Source organism: Taudactylus pleione, unplaced genomic scaffold, assembly GCF_031769625.1.
Source record: "Taudactylus pleione unplaced genomic scaffold, aTauple2 ptg000015l, whole genome shotgun sequence".
Taxonomy (NCBI): domain Eukaryota; kingdom Metazoa; phylum Chordata; class Amphibia; order Anura; family Myobatrachidae; genus Taudactylus; species Taudactylus pleione.
The window spans coordinates 3,308,179-3,331,517 of record NW_028284417.1 but is presented as its reverse complement, the minus strand read 5'-3'; the positions used below and the strand labels follow the sequence as shown (position 1 = coordinate 3,331,517).

The 23,339-nt window shown below is 38.4% G+C and overlaps 1 long non-coding RNA gene across 2 annotated transcripts; it reads left to right on the top strand.

The window, feature by feature from the left end:
* LOC148542076 (uncharacterized) lies at nucleotides 1-22,840 on the top strand. 2 transcript variants are annotated; one of them, XR_015878253.1, is made up of 5 exons: nucleotides 1-149; nucleotides 3,083-3,141; nucleotides 4,350-4,469; nucleotides 19,025-19,138; nucleotides 22,335-22,840. It is a non-coding gene; the product is annotated as an uncharacterized LOC148542076 (long non-coding RNA). The 2 variants fall into 2 exon arrangements; XR_015878252.1 differs by lacking the exons at nucleotides 19,025-19,138; nucleotides 22,335-22,840 and having other exon boundaries at nucleotides 4,350-4,619.
* Nucleotides 22,841-23,339: the final 499 nt, after the last annotated feature.

Genomic DNA, 23,339 nt, shown 5'->3' with positions numbered 1-23,339 from the left:
TTCCGGACTGAAGTTCATTGACAGCAGTGTAGGGGGACATGGGGTCACATCACATGGCGGCGCTTTGCGAGCGGAGCCGGATACTCGGAGCTATAATGCTGCGGCTGAGAGTAGCTGTGCGGACGGGAAAGGTCTCCGGAGAGGTCGTTGTATCCTTTATTACTGTGTGTCAGCCCCCGCCTGGCACAGTGACCTCCCGTGCAGCGTACCTGGGCTGCTGCCGGGGCAGGACGAGGGTCTGTACATGCACTGCAGCAGGGGATCCGGCAAGGGCACAGTGTTATTACCCCTCTGCAAGTCCCCCCATAGAGATGGTCACTGTGTAGGGGGCGTGTCACGCCTGCTGCCACCAGCTGTGTGTGACAGAGATATGCCCGGCGGAGGGAGGGTTACAGGGGGAGGGAGGGACGGACTGCCCGGGTTCCAGTAGGGAATATGGCGAGAGAAGCAGCAGAATCCCACAGGAAGCCGCTTATTCTGCGCAGCGCTCCCCTCTGATCTCTGGTGACAGTGACCCTCTCAGTGCTCCCCACAGGGGGGCTGGCACTGAGTCATGGTATGCTCTCCCCTGTGCCCTCACTGGTGTACTGGTAAGTGACCTTCCTGTCTGCTGCCAGACACACGGCACCTCTGCAGCCGGGCTGATAACTTTCTCCTTTACTGAAACTTCCGACAGAACAGAAATCTTGTCTCCGATTTACATGTTAGCAGAGAGTCAGCGTAACCTGCTGGGGAAAGCGCTGTGGGCGGGCAGAGCTGTCACTCACTAATGGCTCAAGGGCAAAGCAAAGGGGTAGCATTGTCTTCTATATCCTGATGCTAGGCTAGTACTGTATTAATACATTCTCAGAACTTGTCTCCGAGACAACAAGCGATGGGAGTAATCTCCTGCCCCCTCCCCCAGTGTCTAGTGACACAGAGTGCAGCGCCCCCCGCTGGCTGCTCCCCTCGTCACATTGATCGCTGCCTGCTGCAGCCTGGACTCTCCTCTGGTCCTACTATGATGTTTTGTAACCCTCTCCCCCCTTCCTTGCACCCTGGCTGCACCCAGCCTGGAAGGTTACTGCATTTATTCAGTCTGTATATTAGGATTACAACTGGAACGTGTCTGTGTAGTTACTTCTGTATTAGTTCATAATATATATATAATTTGCTGATACACTATTACTTTATGTAATAGGCAAATATTGACAGCAAAAAGTAGCAATAAACAACAGAAAAGTTTCCAGTCAGGATTCAAAGTTCACGTAACTTTTAATTTGTTTTGAAATTATTTGAACTATGTCTCTACTTGAATTAATAATCTTATGTCCAGCCACAGAACAGAATACTAGCTAGCATTAGAACAGCACTCCTACATTTATATTTGTCTATATATTTTAAAAGGTTTGATTTTCATGTCCAGTTTTACCTATTAGTGTTACATCTGTACTGATAAGCACTGATTATTAGTCCTAACTATGCAACGTCCTTAAATCCACAATACCATAAACAAAACTAGGTGTGTTTCTTTTTTGTTTAAACCTTAATCACTCTAGCAGGCCATAGGGAGGATCTTGATAATTACCATTTACTTTTGTGTGTTTCTTCAGGTTGCCTTTTAATGTAAAATTCTGCAGTGTTTCCACAGTCTCATATGACTACCATGACAACCACAGTCGTATAACACACAGTGGGGGAATTAAATTAGCAATGCAGTGATGGAACTCCCGGGTTAGTTGCCCAGAGCTATTCAGTTGACTGCATCGCTCCCGGCACATAACACGTAAATTTATTGCAACTAATGCACAGGGGTTGGGTACGGGATCCCGGCGGTCGAGATGCCTGCAGTCAGATTACCGACAGCAGCGTCCCAACAGGAATAGGCAAGTATCCTAACCCATAGCCCTCCCCCTAACCCACCGTTTCCTCAGCCTAACTCTAACTCTCCCCATAGTGCCTAACCCTAATACTTCCAACGGGTTGTCAGCGGTCGGGATTCTGGAGCCGGGATTCCAACTGCTATCGGGATTTGGACCACTGTTGGCATCCCGACCACCTGGATGCTGACTACATCCCATTCTTAGCTGAGGCTTAGTCATGGTAAACTGCATCTTCCAGGCTGGAAGATGCAGTTTACCACGTGATACTGTTTTTTGCATGCCGTAAGACCTCGAATTGCTCTGAGGCACAAGTTAGCCCACTCAGGAGGCAATGCAATGAATTGCGTGAGCAACTTAATAGCTTTGGCACTTAACCCAGGAGCTACATCCCTATAATGTTAATTGAATTCTTCCTAAAGTAGTGAACAGAGAAGTTTTGGAATAAATCCTGATCTAGATTGTGTCAGAAATTTGTGCGCTCTGACCTTCTTACTTCAATGTCAGCTGTTGTCTAAAGGCCTCCATACATCAGAGATTGATTGCAGCAATCGTGCAATTTGCAATCGATTGTGTATAAAAATCTTTCCCTTTTCAATCGATTGTGGCAATCTGCAATCGATTGAAAAGGGAAAGATTTTTATACACAATTGATTGCAAATTGCACGATTGCTGCAATCCATCTCTGATGTATGGGGGCCTTAAGAGATTTTAATATTACATATAGAAATCAATACTACTTAGTTAATTTTTAAAATGTTGCAATTCAAGGGTATTTGAGATTCTCTAAAATAAGTCTATAATTTTCATGGAATTGGTGTAAAGCAAAAAAACACACGTTTAGGCTTAATTACTCATAATATGTAATTTTTCCATGTCATATTCATGTTGCTTTACAATCTCGGAATTATTAGAAAATTCATACGAAATTCTATAGTTCTGCATAAATGCCTACTTGGGGTTTGTTATCGAATAAGCACTGACTTGCATTCCCGATGAACCATATTATGAGCTAACTGCTCTGAAGATACTTCTGGCTATAGGATCATTGATCCTGATTCATGCATGTGTCTGATGATCATGAGTAGGGGTATAATCCGTGTGATACAGCATAACTCCATAGAATTGTACATGCGGGTAGATCATGTAGACAGATGTCTGTGCATTGGGTCATCAATTAACAAGTAAAATGTAGTCCTAAATGATTTGTTCAATTTGGGCAGCCAATTCTAGACCAAGATGTACTGCTTGCTTGCAAAAAGTGTTCAGGAAAATATTAAGTGTAAGTTAATTTTATATACATTGTATTAACATTACTGTTCATAAAGTAAGGTTTATTACTAATCTAGGGGCATATGTATCAAAGCTTGATGTGAGATATATATCACCAACCAATCAGATCCAAGCTATCATTTCTTAAACACAGCCTGCAAAATGTAAGTTAGAAGCTGATTGATTGGTGATGTATATCTCACAATTTTTATCTCACATCAAGCTTTGATACATATGCCCCCAAGTACGTTAAAGTGTCATATATGGTCAAATCACTGTTTTTGTTTTTTTGTAGCCAGATCTAGCACATTTTGTAGCATGCATTTTTTTGTTCAAAGAATGTTGAAAATGTCTCATTTGTGAATGGAAGTTGTGTAGCGCAGCAATGGTGGTATACAGTGTGAGAGATCTGCTCCACAAATACTGCACCACAAGTGTCAATGATTCCAGTGACTTATGCTACCATGGTTCAGAGCAAAAGTATTGGGAATACATGGTGTTCTGGCCTGACCTGCATTTAATATGTGAATTGCAGACAGGGAGCAATGATCCCTATATCTGCAGTATTTTCAGAGCTCTGTTCTCATGTCGCTTTTTATCTGGAATGCGGTGTGAAAAAAATCTCTTGATATATTTGTATTAAATAGTTTAAAAACCTGTTTTCTAGACTTCTTGAACACTAAACAAGGGTACCCTCATGTTGGAGATTTGGTGTTCAAAAGTTGCTGCTTTTTAAAACCTGTTTTTTTTTTTGTTCTGTTTTTTTAATTATTATTTTTTTTTTTACTAGATGCATTACTTTTAGTCAACATATTTCAAAATATTATTTGAGCCACAGTAAGCAAAAAATATTAGTCCTCTGAGCAGAACAATTTGTACCCTTATATTTCATGGAAACTGAACTTATGCTCAACCTTTTCAGACGACGTTGTACAGTGCCAGTTGATCATCTATTTTTATTTTTTTATTTTAATTTTTTTTCCTAGGAGATAAAACCATTTACCTTTTTGAATTTATATCTGGCTTGGTGCAGTGTTAAATCTTTCTTGCGTTAAGCAGTATAGTTCAGTGACTGTGATTAAATAGATTTAGAAATTGCAACTTGGTTACGGTTTTTCAGATTAAATCTTGCTTTGACCTTTTTCTCTAAAGAAAATCCAGATGTTTGACTGATGACCGGATGTGTTTTGCTAAAATTAGTTTCCTTTCCATCCCTAGTATCCGTCAAAGCTCATGCAGGCAGCTGAATTGAGACTTCAATCAACAGAACTGTTTTTTTTTTTCTTTCAATTACTATATTGGTGAATAAACATTGGTGGTTATATAGAAGATTATCAGGTAAATATCCTAGCACACAGAGAAAATCGGATATATGCCTTTACACCTGCCAGAATGTTAAATAGCTAGTGGCTATTAATCAATTTTTAAGCTCTAAACCTAATGAATGAAATAAATTATGATTTAAAGGTAATATGATTTTTCTTTCTTTGTGGAAGTTTCAAACTACAGATGGAATGAGCTTATTTTAGACAAATGATAGGGCGAAAGCCTAAAGTGGAGATAATACATGGTTTCTTTCTGTATTGTTTCACTAACTCTATGCAGTATGTATGTGAGTGGTGTATTGCTGCCTCATTTAGGCAAGTGCAATATGTCTATAGCTCACTTCAGCAAATGCAATTTTTTTCCCGATAAATGTTTAACTTGGAACCAATGACTGACTTGCTAGTAAGGCTTCACAGCTGAAGATAAACTATTCTTGTGCTAACTGTCAGTAATTGTGTGCTCCTTGTCATCTCTATAATATTATTCTTACAACCTTATATTTAAATGGGAAATTGTTTAGGTATAAACAAACTATACGATATAAAAAGATTTAAACGGAGGGGTGAAAAAATTATACAATAATGTGGTCTGTTTAGTAAGAATTGCAAAATAATGAACAACATTTTTGTAATTTTTACTGTGTTTCACACAACTGTTGCCACCATATTCATACCTATCAGGACAGGGCTTGCAAAAATCACCTGTTCTACCGCCGAAAATTTGTTTGCGTTGTACTTTTTTTTTTCGAAAGAACTCAACATATGTTTGTCGCCCAGTACGCGTGTTCAAAATGTATTCTGCGGGAGTGATGCACTGTGGGAGAAACAGTATTTTCGCTACTTTTCTCCAGTTCTGGAAGAGTATTGGTAGACATAATACCATTATTTTTTAAACATTGCTATTGGGCTGCAGGTATATGAGAAGCCCAATGGAAAGTCTGAGAATTTGTGATTGTTCTGTAGTTTTCTAAATGGTATATAAGGAGAAACGAAAATGCTTTCTCCAGCTAAAAAGCTGGAGAAAAGCATCTTATTCCTTTTATAACTAGACCCCTACTGTTACAAACAGTAGCATCCAATGACCCAGTGCCCTCACGGACAGAGAGGATCATCAGAGTCGCTGACGGTGAGTGGGACCGTACTGGAAACAAGCATAGTGGAGGACCCTGCTCGTGGGAGCTTACAGTGTAGAATATATGTTCTTGGGCTGAAATTATCTGACAAGTTGTAGCACATTTTGGAGTAAAACAATATATGAGATATCCTACTGCAAAAGCTTAAATAAACGGGTGTGGATTAAGAGAGAGACAGTAAAAAGGTTGACAGTGTCTTTATAGACCCCAGATGTTAGACAGTCAATAGATCGACTGGGACAAAAGGTAGACACACAAATGGTCGACAGGGTCAAAAGGTCGACGCATGATTTTTTTTTCACTTCAGTATACTTTTGAAATTAGTGTTACTAGATTCTCGTATGAGAAGAAATCTATTTAAATGAAAACTAAGATAGTTTATGTATTTTACTGTAATTGGGGATGCACCACAGATTCTGAAAAAGTAGATATGTGCACACTCTTCTTATAACAGCAGTATGAACTAGATAAGATCTTGGGCTTTAGAGATAAGCATTTTGTAGTAGGAACATTGGGGAAACTTCAAAATTCCTTCCGTATGAAAAAGTACAAAAAGACCTGTTCTGCAGCAGTTTCATTTGAATACACCTTTTTACAAGTACATGACTGCAAATACTGCTATTTACACTGTCACTGACAACCTTGTCTTCATTTGGCAATCTCCCTACGTAATTTTCATTTTCAGTATTGTGTATGTGATAGTCAGTGGTGATGTTATGGCAACATTTGTGACGTCCTTTACTTGTCCTTGAATAACACTCATGCCTGTTTAGTGAAGTGGAAATATCTTATTAACCACTTGGTTTATGTTTGTGTTATATATCAGGACTGTACAATGTGCACTGCATTATGTCCAGTATACTTCTGCAGTTTTCTCAGGTGAATTTGTTTTGCTACATGTCAGCTTACTTGATCAAAAGTAATTATTTGACCTTTAATAACTTATTTTTTTTATTATTAATATAGTGCACACACCTTCCGCAGCACTTTACATAGGCTAGTTTGTCATTTACATCAGACCATGTCCCAGTGGAGCTTACAAACTGACTGTTTGAAAAATGATAGGAGCTGATTGGTTGGTACTTCACCTATCTCCACTTTCTTTCCCCCCCTAGATTCCATATCACACTAGACTCCTCTTTTTGGCAGAATCCCTGTAACCTAGCAGTACATTTTTGGAGTGTAGGAGTAAACCCATGCAAAGATTCGGAGAACATAAAAAATACTCACAGATATCGCTTTTGGTGGGAATTGATGAGATCTTAGTACTGTGAGGCAGTAATGCTTAGCACTGTACCAACCATATAATGTGCTATTTTATTGTATTTTGTATTGCATAATCTATCCAGGCTTATATTTTTGGATTAAAATTTATAGTAGATAAACTATACTTTTTACGGAATTACAGGTGTCCTTGCTGATCTAGCCTCAATATGCTATGCAGCGCGATATGCCTGGTGTGAGTGAGCCGCCTGGTCCTGTGCAACTCTGCTAGCATCGGGCCTCCTTTTTTTTTTTTTTTTGTCAAAAATGCGTCTTTAGTCACAATGCGACTAGAAGACTGCTGATTAATTTGATATGACAGTATATCAGTGTGCAACTGAGTTTGTAAATGGAAGTTAGTGTGAAAATAAGTTGTGGTCGCTGCATCGGGGCACTTCGTATTCTGATTCAGAGACTTTGCATACACACGTAAAGATTTTCTGTCCAACCATCCAACTAGTTGATTTGTTGGAATGAAAATCTGGTAACGTATGGGAGTAACTGATGATCAGCAATTTGCTCCAAAATGCCGGAAAATGGACAAAAACTGTTTGAACAAATTGTTTAGATAAAACATTTAACAAACTTGTCTGACGACCATCTTCATCTGTTTTCTGGCATTTAGGAGCAAATTGCTGATCATCAGTTACTCCCATACGTTACCAGATTTTCATTCCAACCAATCAACTAGTTGGATGGTTGGACAGAAAATCTTTACGTGTGTATGCAGCTTTAGTCGCACATAGATATACAAGTGTCACATATCAAATGAATCAGCATGAGGTGTAAATGATGTGGGACAGGTTTGTGAAGGTGTAAATGATGTGGGACAGGTTTGCGGAGGTGATGTATTGATGGGAAAGAGTTTTTTTGAACTTGCAGATGAGGTAAGTGTCTTTATAACATTTTGTAAGAAGTTGAAATAAACACTAAAAAATTACTATACTGACATTTTTCTATACCCCAAATGTCTGTAAAGACTTTCTTTGGTGGAAAACGCTTGCTATCATATTTCAGTCATTAAGAAAAAGCGCACAAATCAGCCATTTAACACCTTTTAAAAATCTCCAGTACTTTCCTTATGGCCACTATCGGCCTTCTATATGTTACTGCTATCTGAGTTCTAATTTTTTGGGGGCCCGTGATGGTTTACCCACTTTTTCATGCACGTCTCCCAGTTTGCATTTTGTAGAAGGGTCATACACCCTCGTCTTGACTGCGGCAAATTTCCATTTCTAATTGGACCTTGCATTTCTCGGGTGCGCACATCTGTGTGATGTCTGCAAGTTTCCTGAAAAAACTCACACCTAATAGGATTGAGCTCTTAGAAGGCACATTTTCTCGTTTTTGCAGTTTATCCATATGTTGGTGCAAGTAGAGATTAGCATGTGTTAATTGCAGTTTGGGCACCCCTACTCTTTATGTTTAAATGGTTTTCATAGGATATTAATATATGAAGCTCACAGAGAATCTTTGGACTAGATTTACTAAGTGGCGGCTTTGCAAGCAGCCAATTCTCTGTGGTTTTTACCCCAAATTTTGAAAACGATAATTCAAAACACACCTGGATTTTCATGTAATATTCTGTTACATTTTGGGGCCAAAACCGTAGAGGATCGTCAACTAAGTAAAGGTGCGTATCCACTAATAGACGGAGAAACGAGAGCACGATTACGACATTGTAATCATGCTGTCGTTTCGCAGTCTGTGATGTGCCTACACTGAACGTTCAGTCGTAGGCACATCCATCATCCCCGTCCGTACATGCTGAACCTGACGTGACGGTCAGGTTGACCAGCATGTACGGGCGATGATAGATGTCAAAAACGACCAGGGGGGACGCGCATCACTGGTCATTTTTGACATTTAAATGCCCGATTTGCGGCCGATTACTGAGTGATTGCACAATTACGATGTCATAATCGTACAATCACTCAGTAAGGCCACGTAGTGGATACGCACCTTAACTCTAGCCCTTTCTGTTTTTGGAGTAGAAAATATATTTTCATAGTGTTCATACTATAGTTTTGGAAAAATTAGTCTATTTATATCCAGTTTACAGTTAAATGCCTCTATTTTATTTTATTTTTTTTTAGATTTTTTTTTCTTAATACCATTGCAGCTGTTCTATTACTCTGGAAAGTAGTATTCTTGGTTAAGCATTTAAAAGGCGGTAAATTAAATCACACACTTGGTATGAAGGTGCCTTAATGGTCAACAAGTGATCACTGCACCGCTGCCCAATACTTTCCTAAAACCCAGTATTATACCCCCATCACGACGCCAACAGGATTATTATATTTATTCCTTTCCCTAGAACTTTGTAGGCATTTAACTGACCTTTTGAAAGCTTGTTTTGTTAATCATACTCAAGTGTTAAACCTATGCTTGACTGATCGGGTTTTTTTTTTGTTTGTTTAGTTTTTCCAGCCGTGCTCAGAATATCAAATGAGATCTATAATGGACTCTTATTGAGCAAGAAATTAGGGAAGTTTTTCTTCTGCCTGAAGCTGTCTTGTTGCAAAATGTTAAATCTGGATCTCTTCCTGTCATTAATTGTTTTCTAGGGTGTGGCTGAAAGAGTAGGGAAGCAATGGAAATACTCAAGAGTACTTAAGCTGGAATTTTGTCCTTCCTCTTTGTTTTTTTTGAAAGTGAACAACCTTGAGGTTTTTGAAGGTTATGAGTTGCCCCATAGCAACTGAACATTCAATTGAACACTTTTTTTTTTTAGCTTGCTTCTCTGTGCACTTTAACCTCTTCTTCCCCTTTTTTGATTCAGAAAGTTAGTGTTTTTACATTGTCGTTCAACTGATAGTTAACTTTTTTTTTTTTAATACAATGATTATCCTGCCAAGCACATTTGTTACCTTAATTACTTACTAAAACCTGTTTTATCAGTTTCTGGAAACTTGAGACCTGCCTACCAACCAGCATCACTAAGCAATGATACTTTTACAAACAATCTTATGGCTGAGGTTTGTTTTCCCGTTAAGCTATTTAAGTGACAATTTGGTCTATGCCATACTAACAGTTTTCCATGGTATAAGATCACACATTTTATAAAGCAATGGGTCTGCTTTATTGAAATGTTTATAACAATCACACATATAAGTGCAAACCTTTTCACTTGAGTAGTATCTGTGGAAAGATCTTTGTAACCTCTATTGTATTGCAGATAACTGCATATTCTACTTATAATATATCAATTAATTGTACACTGTTTTAAAACAAATGTATGTGTTTACTTAGTGCAAATATAGCTGTATTGCTTGTTAATGTTTTACCTAGACTAGAACATTTCTTAGATTCTTTGTGTAATGGTTGTCATACTTGATGTTTGAGATCTATGGCAAATATGCAGAAGGTTGTTTTCTTTGAATCTACTGTACACGCTTAACTTTCTGTATGTCCTTCTGCACTTTCGTTTCTGGAAGTCTTTTGTGTATTTTGGGGATTGTTTTGTCTTTTTGATAGTTGTTAAAATGCTAATCCCATAAAGAAGACATTATTTAGGGTTTTTAAAAAAAAAAAAAAAAAAAAATCGCTGAGGTTGGCTATAAGAATCAGCTTTGTATATACATTTTTTTTCCCCTAGAATGCTCTGAATGATTGAGTATTCCTCAAATTTTCCAAAGTCTCATGAAATACCATGGCAGCAACAGTCATATGGAACATGGTGTGCAGGGAGGCTTTGGAATGCCTCTTTGAACTGCTGTGAATCTGAGAGCCACTGTGTCTGGCAGTCAGGCAATGTGTTTTGTGTCTGCTCTGTGCACTGTGACCACACCTTCCTCCTTCTCCCCTCTGCCATCACATGACATGTTGAGAACTATAGGTGGGTACACACCTGACAGATATATCTGCAGAGTTAGTGATCTGCAAATATCTGTAGATGATGGTTATTCATACACACTGAACGGCCATCCTCTATCCGGCAGCTGTGGGTCGGGGAGGTGTTTCCCCCCCATCCTCCCCGTGGCTGCCGCTGCTGTGTATGGGCAGTCTGCAGACCGCCTGTACACACTTGCCGATGTATGTCTGCAGACATATTTGTCCGTCGGCTGTGCAGCACAGCCAATGCGATATGTCTGTGAACGACGTTCACAGACATATTGCTGGTACACACTGGCCGAGGGCAGCAGATATATTGGCCAATCAATTGATCGGCCAATATATCGTCCAGTGTGTACCCAGCATATAAGACTTGTAGCTATCATTGTTTGACCTCCATGGAGGTAATGAAAAGGAGATAACAATTTGCTAAATATAGTGACCTATCAGATGCATGCTTAACTTGCTTTTAAAGGGAAATAAACCTATTGGGATAACTGATCTAAAATGGAACTTGGGCACAATAAAAAATAAGTCATACTGTAATTGGATATTGTAGACTTGGGTAAGTCCAACAACCGACCTGGACACAATAGTGTTCTGTCCTCTCATTTAGTTCTGATGCATTCAGTCAGCTGAACACAAGGAAAGTTTAGGGTTAAAATATTCAATGATTCACAGAGCTTGCTTCTTTAATATGAATCAATTGTCCATTAGTAAGCCACTGTTAAGGCTAGTTTCTTTCAATGTGTCCAGGATAAATACTTTATTTTGCTAACAAGAAAGTACAATTTAAGACCTGGGAATCTGGTGCAAATGTCAGTTTTGGCCCCCTTAACTAAACTTGTACTTTTTTATTTATCGTTGAATGTAAGTCACAATAACTGCATTACTACTGTATAAATAATATTTGATCATCCACTTCTGTCAATGTCCCATTTAAAAAACTCTCCATTTCCTCATATCTATTACATTGGTTGAAAATACTATAGGTGGGCACTGGTGCAAGTTCATGACTATCCTTCACTATCAACTATCCTCTTTATGCCCCCTGACATCGTTTGCAGCTCCTGATCCAGGGGTGCACAACTACTGTCTGCAAGGATTGTAAAGAAACATGACTGCATGCTGGAGAGCCACAGTCCATTCACAAAGGGATTCAATGTGCAGTACATTGTATGGTGGTTTGTTTCTATGTTTTGTGCCTTTCACCTTTGTGACCTTTGGGTTTACGAACGGCAAAAATAAACTTTTCAAATTCTTTAATTACCAGATAAATAAAATTTGGAAAAAATAGTTTAAATGTTGCACAGAGTTCATTGCACCCTAAAAATATGCACAGAACAATGTACATGCTGTCACTGTGTGGAGCGTTGTAACAGGAGAAGAAAAAACTAGAGAACCTGTCTTTCTGTGCACTGCGTGGCACGCCTGTCCGCATGAAATAACACTGCACTGCTCCTCAAAGTGACTGTAGTTGGATGCATACGTTTGGTAATCATGTCTGTGTATGAAAATAAAAATCACTGAATAAGTTGACAGTTTATTAAAAAAATTGTTTACCTCCAGATTTTAATGCAACATTAAATGATGACCCTTATAGATGTGTCCACATATATATATCCTCTGTGCGCTACAAGTCGCGTTACACAACGGGTGAGCACCACATGACTCAGTAGTGCAGAGCATCTTTTCGTGTGACTTCACCTTCTGATGCGTCTTATTCGCACTGCTGATTAAAATATGCGGCAAGCCTATATTCTATGTGCGACTGCGGGTGTATCTGCATACGAAAAGAATGAGACGCTAGGTAAAAAGTTGCATGAAAAGACACTCCGCTGCCGAGTTGCACCACAGCTTGGCGTGACTAGATGAATTGGTTAAAGCACAAAGAGGTTAGATGTATGTAGACACATTCTTGTATTCATGTATTTCTTTTTTAAATTTGTCAAATAACCTTATTATAGAAGTAATAATTTTATGCAGTTCTTTGACTCTAACGAGATCCATCTTTTATATTGCTCCCAAAGTCTCCATATTTCATCTTTTTTTTTTTTTTTTTTTTTATCTCCAGTTTGTTCGCTCAACTCCTTTTTTTTTTTTTTTTTTTAAAGTTATAGCTTTTCTGGAAATCCTTTATTTGGCATAACTAGCAATACTTAGAATGTATTTAGTTGTATGTCTCCTGAAAAAATGGCCTTGTAAATTTTGCACTTTGTTGAAAGAAACTTAAATTGGGGTATTCCCACACAATGTTTACAAAAATAATTTCATCCAAAATACTTCAGCTATTAATTTCTTTTAATAAGGTGCACTGTGATTAGACACTACAAAGATGGTCCTGAATCATTTATTATGGGGGAAGGGAGGCTTTCTTAAGTGAACATCTGCTTTAGTTATGTCCCAAAATAAGAGACTCACTAGGCCACCAACCCCCACCGGTTACCTAAAGCCATAAGTTGAACCACACTGCCAGACATAGCAGCTGCTGCATCTCATAGTGCAGGAATACAATGGAAAGTATTCTACAGATTTCTACTTGCTCACATGCTTGGTAGGTCAGTAGTTTTCTTTCAATGGCTTTATTTTGTTATGCCCAAACCTTTCCCTTTCGACTCCAGTCGAAGCACGAAGTAAGAAATCCAATTAACGTATATCCTAAAACGGGATGGGTATGAGATACCGGGGGTCGGGATGCCGCTGGTCAGAACACAGACAGCGGCATCCCGACAATGAAGATCCCGAAAGCATTAGGTAAGTATAGTACAACTAACCTTTACCCTAACCCTCTCTGGTGCCTAAACCTAAACTTATACCCACCCCCTAGTGCCTAAACCTAACCTCCCTGTACCCTAACCCCCCCCCTCCAGTGCCTAACCTCACCTTCCCCGCACCCTAAATCTAACCCTCCCCCCTTAGTGCCTAACCCTCCCTCTAGTCCCTAAACTTAACCTTGTACCCACCCCCTAGTGCCTAAACCTAACCCTCCCCACCCATCCAGTGCCTAACCTCATCCTTCCCCGCACCCTAAACCTATCCTCCGATACATACCTTTGGGATACTGGTGCCGGGATCCCTATGCTGTTGGGATTCCGCCGCCGGGATGCTGACCTTAAAACATCTCATGAATGTATTACACCTAGGTTGTTGTCATTAGTGTGCTGTTTGCAGCTTTTGTATTAATTTACCCCTTTAAAATTCATTTGAAATATTATCAGATTTACTCATTTTAAAGAAATTTAATTTTTCAGTGGAATTCAATGAACTTCTGTAAACAGAATTGTACTTAGTGCATTGATTCCGCCTTGGCTGTAACTATTCCACCCCACACTTCTGTCTGCTTGTATCACACAACCTGAACTTTCATTTGCATAAACAATACAAGGAGAAAGGAGTGTGGCATATGACCATTGCTGTCATAAAGGACAAACTCTGTAATCACAGGAAGCTGCATTTTGTTTTTTATATTCATTGCTTTTGCACTTCTTTTTATTTTTTAGCTTTGATTGGTGATCTATTTTTTAAAGTGCTACATGTTCAAAGACTCATTGGATATATGAAATAGCCTAGAAATATACTGTATATTTACAGTTAAGGGTGAGATGTATCAAATTGTCTAAAGAAGGCAAGTGGAGAAGTTGCCCATAGCAATCAATCGGCATTTAGCTATAATTTACCAAGTACATTCTATAAATGTGTAGCTACAAGCTGATTGGTTTTTATGGGCAGCTTCTATATCTGTCCTCTTTAGGTCTGATACATCTCCCCCTAAACGCTGTTAGTATGTGTGCTATAAAGTATGATAGTGGTTGGTTTCTAATGGGTTCAGATTATATCTAAACATTTAAGTCCTAAAATCTTATTCACCAATACTCTTCTCCTATTTCTCTGCATTTGGCTCCCCTATTTGCCAATCCCTACAATGGCTACCTATCTCTGAGAATCCAATGAAAGCTCCTCACCTTCATGTTGAAAGCTGTTGTCCTCTTCTCCCTCCCTACATCTCCAACTTCCTCTCCATCCACAACACCTACCTACTCTACGTTCTGTCCATTGACCACCACTTCACCCTCTGATAATTCTCACTTCCACCTCCTGCACTTCTAACCCCCCCTGTTTCCATTCATGGAATGCTCTCCTTTCTTTTCCCTAATAGCTCACTTGTTCATCAAAGCCTACCAAGCCCTGCCTAACCCTTCCCTTACCATCCTGTCACACTCTCATGGCTCTACTTCAGCCTCTCACATTTAGAATGTAAGCTCTCATAAGTGGGGCTTTCCTTCCTCTTATCTACTCGCCACCAAACATGCAGGTTTTTTTTTTCTTTTTGCTGTTTTACTTCTCCTTCTATGTCCTCTGCTATGTCTTTACCCAACAATACACTCTTGTACCCATGTTTTCCTTGTGAATTGCCTTTTGTGAAGCCATTTGTATTGTTTTCCCCTTGTTGTAACATATGCTACCTGTGTTATATTTATCCTTTATTGTACTGCCACTCTGTAAAGAGCTGCATAATTTTATGGTGCCCTATAAATAAATAAATAGATGATGATGATGTTTTAGGTCTGTATCATTATGGGATCTGATAAAGATTAAAAAGCTGAAATTGAAGAAGTTTGAGCTGCTGTAACATCACTGGCCCAACCCTTATACATGGATCAAATAATCAATGCAGTACATTACTGTCAATCTTACTCTCTACACTGTCCGAGAAGCCTCACGCTCCTAACATGGAAAAATACTGCATACGAGTGAAAGTATGGTGCATTTTGTTAGGAATAAAATCTGTTATACAGCAACATATTACTGAATATAATACATAATATATCATAATTACTCTGACTTATGAATTAGAGGAAGACCTTATGAGCTTCCAATATTGCTTGTAGTTCTCCATTTTAAGGTGTGCGGACACCTGTTGATGATGCATGCCTACCTCTGTGAACAATGATTGCATCTTCATGAAACAAAGCTAACCACAAAACGCTTAGCACAAGTGACATTGTAAGTTTTTATTTTATGCTTTTTTTTTTTTTTTTTTACTTTTCATCCACATGTACCATTTTCTATATATTATACTAAAATGTCTTGCTAAATATTTTATTTAGTTATTTTTACATTCTGTATACTACCGGAGATATTTTCTCATCTCCTTTTTAATGTTTATAGTTTTCAGTCAAAGGACTAGTATATTCCAGGATACCATTTGGTGTATTACCTTTTATTTTGAATAAATATATTTAGTGTCCACCATAGGAGTTCAAATCACTTCAGGATACCATGATGTTGTTAATGTAATAATATTTAATTTATATATTTTTAAAATTTCACTCTGGCTTGGACATTACCTTAATTCTTACACAAGGCTCATTACCGAGTAGACAGGAAACCATCCAATATCATGACCCTTAAGATACCTCTGAGTCAATGCTGGAGATGCCCCCCCCTTCTAAATCGTCGCACCCCCATCAAAGTGACATCATCCTTTGATTACCCTGCCCATATGATGACATGAACTGTTATCATCCCTGATGACAGTCTGATGTAACGAAACAAAATAAAAACTTAAATGATTCAATTAGTCTTTGTTGACCTGGATGGCACCTGTTGTATGTTTCCTTTTATTTTGTGGAAGCGTGGGTCAGGCACAGAAACTGCATTTACACCTTTTTACCTTAAGTTTATTGTGTGTGTTTATGTATGTATGTGTGTGTGTGTGTGTGTGTGTGTATATATGTATATATGTATATGTGTATATATATATATATATATATATATATATATATATATATATATTTTACTATTTTGTGTAATAACTTTAAATTGTACCATTATGCTTTGTAATCTGGACCATTCTTAATATTTTGCCTTTGGTAGATGTAAATACACTGTACAATAGATGCCATAAAGTACTCAGTATTGGATCTGTTGAATAGTGTGGTGTGTGTTTTTTTTTTTTTTTCTTGAAGTTGAATATTGAGGCCAAGTGTAAGGAATGTCTGGAATGTAGAGTCGTACAGCTTTGATAAAGTTTGCTTTGTTCTTATTATGACTTGACCCTAGACTATGTAGTTCCTTAGGCCACTTTAATATATTTGCTAGCATGACCTTGTTCATTGTAAATAATCATATTTACTATTTGCAAGTGAAGAAAAAAATTTTTTCTTTTTAGAAATGTGCAACATGGAATCTATTCTGCATATTATTTATGTCCTTGTCTGCAGTCAGATAAGAACCCAAAAACCATAGTTTATGGGTTATCTTTTACAAACCCTACAGGTTTATCTGTTGATCGTAAGCGGCTGTAAACATCCTCGACTGGAAGCTGTAAAGCAGATGATAGGCTTTCAGTCGGATGTTTGCAGCTGCCAACTGTCACAGGCTTCAATAACTTTTGAATATCCAATATCCTAAATGTTTCCTATCACTCCAACATATAAACATATATAGAGGTTCTGGATATTTAATTTATGTTTGATTGTGATCTGAAATTTAAACTGTAAAACCAGCACGTCTCTGCATATAGTTTGTCATGCTTTGTAAATGATAACAAGACTGCGTGCATGTTCCAGTGACACAAACCAGCTGAAACTCCACTACATCTGTGTATCTCTTTATTTGGACAGTCATATTATCTGTGTTTTCAGAATGTATACCACTAATGCAACATATAAGACACAAAACAAGCTGTTCCTTGTAGATCTTTTTGATGTAGAAAGAGCAAAGCATTGGACATGGCCCTCTACTTTGATTACGCTATATTCAGTCCTGTGTGGTATGTAGTACACGCCTCGGTGAATGTGCAAGTAAACATTGCAATTAAAAATACAATTCTATAATAGTGCACCTTTAATTCCCCCCTGCTCTGGTGCCTTGGTATTGTATGGCTGCAGCAAATAAAAGTTGTAGATGCTACTTAAATAACTGTATTTAGATTGTGGTAGTTTGGTACATTTTCTTTTCTGTAAATATTTAAAAGTAAATTTATATAAAATATTTTAGCTTTTATATTTGTTTCCTTATGTTCTACATTACATTCTCTCAAAATAAGAAGCCAGCTAGACATGTTATATTTACATATGAGAAACCATTAATTTGCTCTACAGTTGTAGATTGACCTTTGATTTATACAGTCCTATAACGGTCACTTTGGAGATAGAGATATATATATTAGTAGCTGCAGAATCTGATGCCTTGTGTACCTTTACACAGTTTCGTATTGTTACAATACAGTAATGTTGAAGACTGTAGTCCTTTTTGAGGCAGATTAGCAGATTTCATACCTTGCAAGGTTCCTAATGTTGGTATGAGACGGTTTGGGAACTAAGAATCCATTATTTCCAAAGGTATAAGTGTATTTGGTTTAGCTTGAGTATGCCTTTTTGACATTCCAGGTCCTGATCAAGAGCCACAGTAATCCTCCTTTTTTGGGGGAGGGGGGATTGGATACCTTCTTTCGGTTGCATATTTTGTTAATTCTGCTTCCACGAATACATTTCACATTTTAAGGATTGTCACTTCATGCTGTGTTTTGTTTAATGCTAATTATAATATACAATATATCATATACTGTATTACACTCTGTGACATGACTGACATAGTTACTGAATATACTGTGTACAGGTGTTATGTATAGGAAGGGGATTTAGGTGACAGTCTGTGGGGCTACTTGGTCTCTGATAAATAAACCAGTGTTTTGTGACAAACCATTCAAGTTTATCCTAGTACAATTTACCCTCCAGTTCACTTCTAAGATTTGCTTTGGTTTTGTAAAGTGCATATCATTTTATTATCCCTTCTCTGAATTGATTTGAGATAAGATAAAGCCTCTAGAAAGAAAAAGTTAAATTTTAACTTATCTGTTCCTATTAGTAATACTCCTAACATGTGTTCTGGCCTCTGTTTTGCAAGACTGTGGAGGTCATATATGAAGTGCACTTGTGGCCTACTACAAAGTGCCTTTTTTTCGTACTTATGCTTCTGGATTGCCCCTTAGTCCACATTTTAGGTGCAGGAGACTATTCCTCAAGCTACAAGTGTGTGCAGAGGTGAAAAAATGTATTCATGCTGTCTTAATGTATGGACACATCTGTGCTGTGTGAAAGTCACATCAAAGTCCAATCTGTTTGCTACTGTTAATGAAATAAACTTTTTTTTTTTTTTTTCCATTTTTCTACCATTTAATCTCAATTCTGGCTTAAAGTAATCAACAAAATAAGGGAACATCGAGATGGTTTTTTAATAAATGTGAAAGTCTTGTGTGTGAATTGTAGTGGGCGGTAAAAGGTGCCTATGCTCTGAGCTAGTGTGTGCTACAAACCTGATCTCCTCCACATAGGTTGGAAGAACGTTCTACTGATTGCAGTGGAGGTACTGGATGGACTTGGACGTACAGAGTGGTGTGGCAGCAGAATTCATGGTCAAATCGAGATTTCTGAAGAAGAGCAGCATGGTAAAAATAGTAGCTATAAGCAAGTCATATCTGTCATATATACACATCGAAATTTATTTAATGATAGTTGAAGAAACGTAAAGCTGTGAAGAATGTCATGGTTATAGGGGAGATGGATTTGGGTACAGTGGTGCAAAGGTGGTGGTTCAATTCCATGTTACATATAGTTATATGAATGGTGTATACTTATGTAGTAAAAAACAGTCACCTAAGAAGAAATAGTTTTGTGGTTTTCTTTTGTTTTTCTACTTTAAACTCCTTAATCCCCATAAGGTGTGTACGAAAAAAAAAAAATATATATATATATATATATACAGCGTGTATGTATGTGTGTGTGTGTGTGTGTGTGTGTGTGTATATATATATATATGGGCATCTATTGTAAGGTGTATCACATTCAATAAAACTTGCATTAGTATTCTATCTACATATAAATATGAAATAAAATGATAAGTCATTAATGTAGTTCAATAAAAAGTAAGTTTCCTCTGCCTTGTTTCACCACATAAGTGACAGGTTTGTAGATAATTTGGGGGATAACCCCTATAGTTAATCCTGTTGACTTTTAAAAACTTAGAAAAGAGAGGTGTATCTTGTATATCACGACCAACTCCACTCTTTACCTGCTTCTACCAGGGAAAACAACCATATATACATATGAAGAGGAAGATACTGGATAGAGCATTACTCTCTATACAAGTCTGCTGTAAGATATAATATATATTTATAATTTTACCATTTGTAAAGTTGGAACACCCTAAGTAGTTCCACAGAAACTGGGCTGATGTAGAGTTGAAATCAAGTCCATTTGCTGGAGTGTATCTGATTTTTGTTTTTGTTCTGTGCATGTGTTGGAATAATGTGAACGCAAGGACAGGCAGAGTCGTATATGCAAACCAAATGCATCTCCGCTTACTACTGAAGAGTCGTAACTAGGCTGTAATGAGAGGGGTTCAGAGATGACGTGTTGACAGAATTGCAGGCTATTCAGAGTTGTTCATAAGCATCATTACGCATGATAATGATTTATATTAAAAAAAGCATACAGATAGGGGCGGTTCGACATCACAGATGCTTACACCTTTGCATATGGCTGATTATACACAGTTCAATGCACACAATGCAGAAACAATTAAAGCCAGATTGCATTCAACTCTGCATTTGTGCCAGTGTCTTAACCGTATATACTCGAGTATAAGCCGACCCGAATATAAGCCGAGGTACCTACTTTTACCACAAAAAACTGGGAAAACTTATTGACTCGAGTATAAGCCCAGTGTGGGAAATGGCAGCAGCTGGTAGTGCCCCCAGTATTAATTCCCCCTGGTTGTTCCCCCAGTGGTAAACCCCCCTTTCAGTGCCTCCAGTAGTAATCCCCCCCCTGGTAGTGCCCCCAGTGGTAATCCCCCCTTTCAGTGCCTCCAGTAGTAATCCCCCCTGGTAGTACCCCCAGTGGTAATAACTCCTTTTAGTGCCCCCTGTAGTAATCGCCCCCTGTAGCCCCCCCCCCCCCCAGTAGAGAGAGACGTGACAAGAATAAAATAAAAAAATCACTTACCTGAAACTCCCGCTCCTGGTCCCGCCGCTGTCCGCTCCTCCGGCCGCTTTGCATGGGAGAGACGTCGTCATGACGACGTGTCTCCCATCACACACTGCGGGAGCCGGAAGATGGCTCCCGCAGTGGGAGCAGCAGCAGCCGCTGAGAGTCTGACAGACTCTCAGTGGCTGCTGATTACACCAAACACGCAGCTGCCAGCTCCGGCGGCTGTGTGTTTGGCAGTGTGTAGCGTTGACCGAACTCCGTCCGGTCAGCGCTACACTTGACTCGAGTATAAGCCGAGGGGGTACTTTTTCAGCACATTTTTTGTGCTGAAAAACACGGCTTATACTCGACTATATACGGTATGTTAACAAAAATAATGGTACAAGGATAAATATTATATAAAATGGTAAATATGGGTTTCCAACTCTTGCAGGTTTAGTCCACTGCGCATATGTGTTTGTGTTTCGCCACTGATAGTTGCTACTCTAAAGGGATCTTTAGCATAAGTGTGTAACTGAGGAGCAGGGTTATTTCAGCCCCACAAGGTGCAAATTGTGTTTTTTTTTTTTTTTTTTTTTCTTTCTATTTGCCCATATTTTTTTATGTTAAAGTGGCCTCTGTACACACAACCCAGAACAAGCGATGTGTTAGCTGTTTTGTTCATTGACTCAGTTGGAAGACGCCTTTCTAATGAAGGAAATGGGCTAATAGCTGTAAAAGCACTTATTCCAGATTATTTGCATTCACAAAAGCTACATCCTCTGTACAAAGCTGTTTTTGGACAGCTTCCAGTATGGGGCTGTGACATTTATCAGTTGGACAACCAAACTGTTCCTTGTTCAACTCTCCAGCAATCCACACAGTGGAGGCATTTGGTCTTTTTTATGATCTTCTGTTTTCAGGTTATCCACACTTCTTACATTTACAAAGTACTTCTAATCATATACTCCCTTACGCCTCTCTTAAAGAATGTAAGCTCTTTCGAGCATGGCCTTCTACCCTCTTGTGCTTCTCCCTACTGTAATTTCATTTATCTTTTGCACCCCAGTAGGGCAACCAACACTCGGCTGCTTATGTGGGAGTAAAGGTCGCTAATATAGCAATGTTTATTATACATGTCCATGTCCTGCTTTGTATTGTAAGTCACTGGTTACTTATTTGTTCATGTACTTTGTAAGGTGCTGCGGAACACTTGCGGCGCCATATAAATAAATAAATGATGATGATGATGATAATATACTGAATGTGTGAGGCTCTTTATCTCTTGCTTTCTCATGTCTAGTTTTTTTTATTGCCTGCCTATTCCCAAACCCTTTTTGTGAACACCAATTGCCCATGCTACGTGTCTGCTTCACATCTAGCAGCCCCTCTTTATATTTATTTACCTATCTTTTAGTTATTTTGGAAGTGCTAACAGTTGGTAATCTTGCATATATAATGCTGGGACTGTAGGCTTGGAGCAGCTATGCTGTGTTTAAATATTACAAAGCGTAGCATAATGCCTTGATACTGCCTTGTGGCCAGAAAAGCAACTGCACAGGGTAGTATTTTGTATGTGGAGCTGTTCAGGGGGCTAAAAGAGAGACTGATGTATATACTTATCTGTTGTGTATACATATGTGACATTTACCATGCTGTGCTTTTTGTTTGCAGGTGATGACCTTCATCCCTGTTTGCCAAAACCTGACCTAATATTCTGGTGAATAATGGCTCAATAACCCCAAATATATATTCAGTCCTTCCTCCTCTGACAAATTATAACTTCCTTGCAGATAGTGTTTATTAAGATGGATATGCATTGTAATGCCAAGTAAATGTATATTATTTATTTCTAGAAGTTTGTACTGTAATACTCATGACTACTTCCTAACATAAATCTGTTCATCCATCCATAACCATATATATTTATCTGAATTGCTGTAATTACAGTGGGTGATGTTGTTGAAATGTAGGTTACTGTTTCAAGTGGTATACGGTTACATGCTAGTACTGTGTTAAGATACATATGCCATTGCATCAAAGATTCCTGTCTTGTGAAGTCACATGTCCAATCCATCTAAGCATCTGTGAGTAAATCCTTATGGAAGAATGCCACAAGTATTATGCTGCATATTTTGTAGATGGGGAATCATATATGCATGGCCCTTATGGCATTAGAATCTGACTATTAATATCTGTTACATATTTGCTGTGTGTTTAATTTTGTTTGAGTCTGTTAAAAGCTCAGTTACTTGTGTTATTGTACTTGTCCAAAAGACAGCAGTGCTGCATCCATAATGAATCCTCTTTTTTTGTATGACAGTAAAAAGTGTACAAAGAATATCTATTAAGTTTGATGCCCCATCTCATGTCCCCTTATAGCTCTAATCTTGTATAGATCACTTTGTATTCCTCTACCAGAGTCCTGTAGCGTTTGACTAGCAGCTGTAATTGTAGACTACAGGAATTGATATGCGCAGTCAGTACATGCTAATAATAAATCCATTCTTGTGATGCTGTAATGCATCTCTAGATGTATCGAGAAAATGTGGAATAGCTTTGTAAACCTTAATATATACGAACACTTCTAAGTGGTAAGTTTGGGCATTGAGACAGAACATTGCATTTGTCCATGATCTGAAGGTTTGTATCAAGTTCCATGCTCCCTTAAAGTAGATC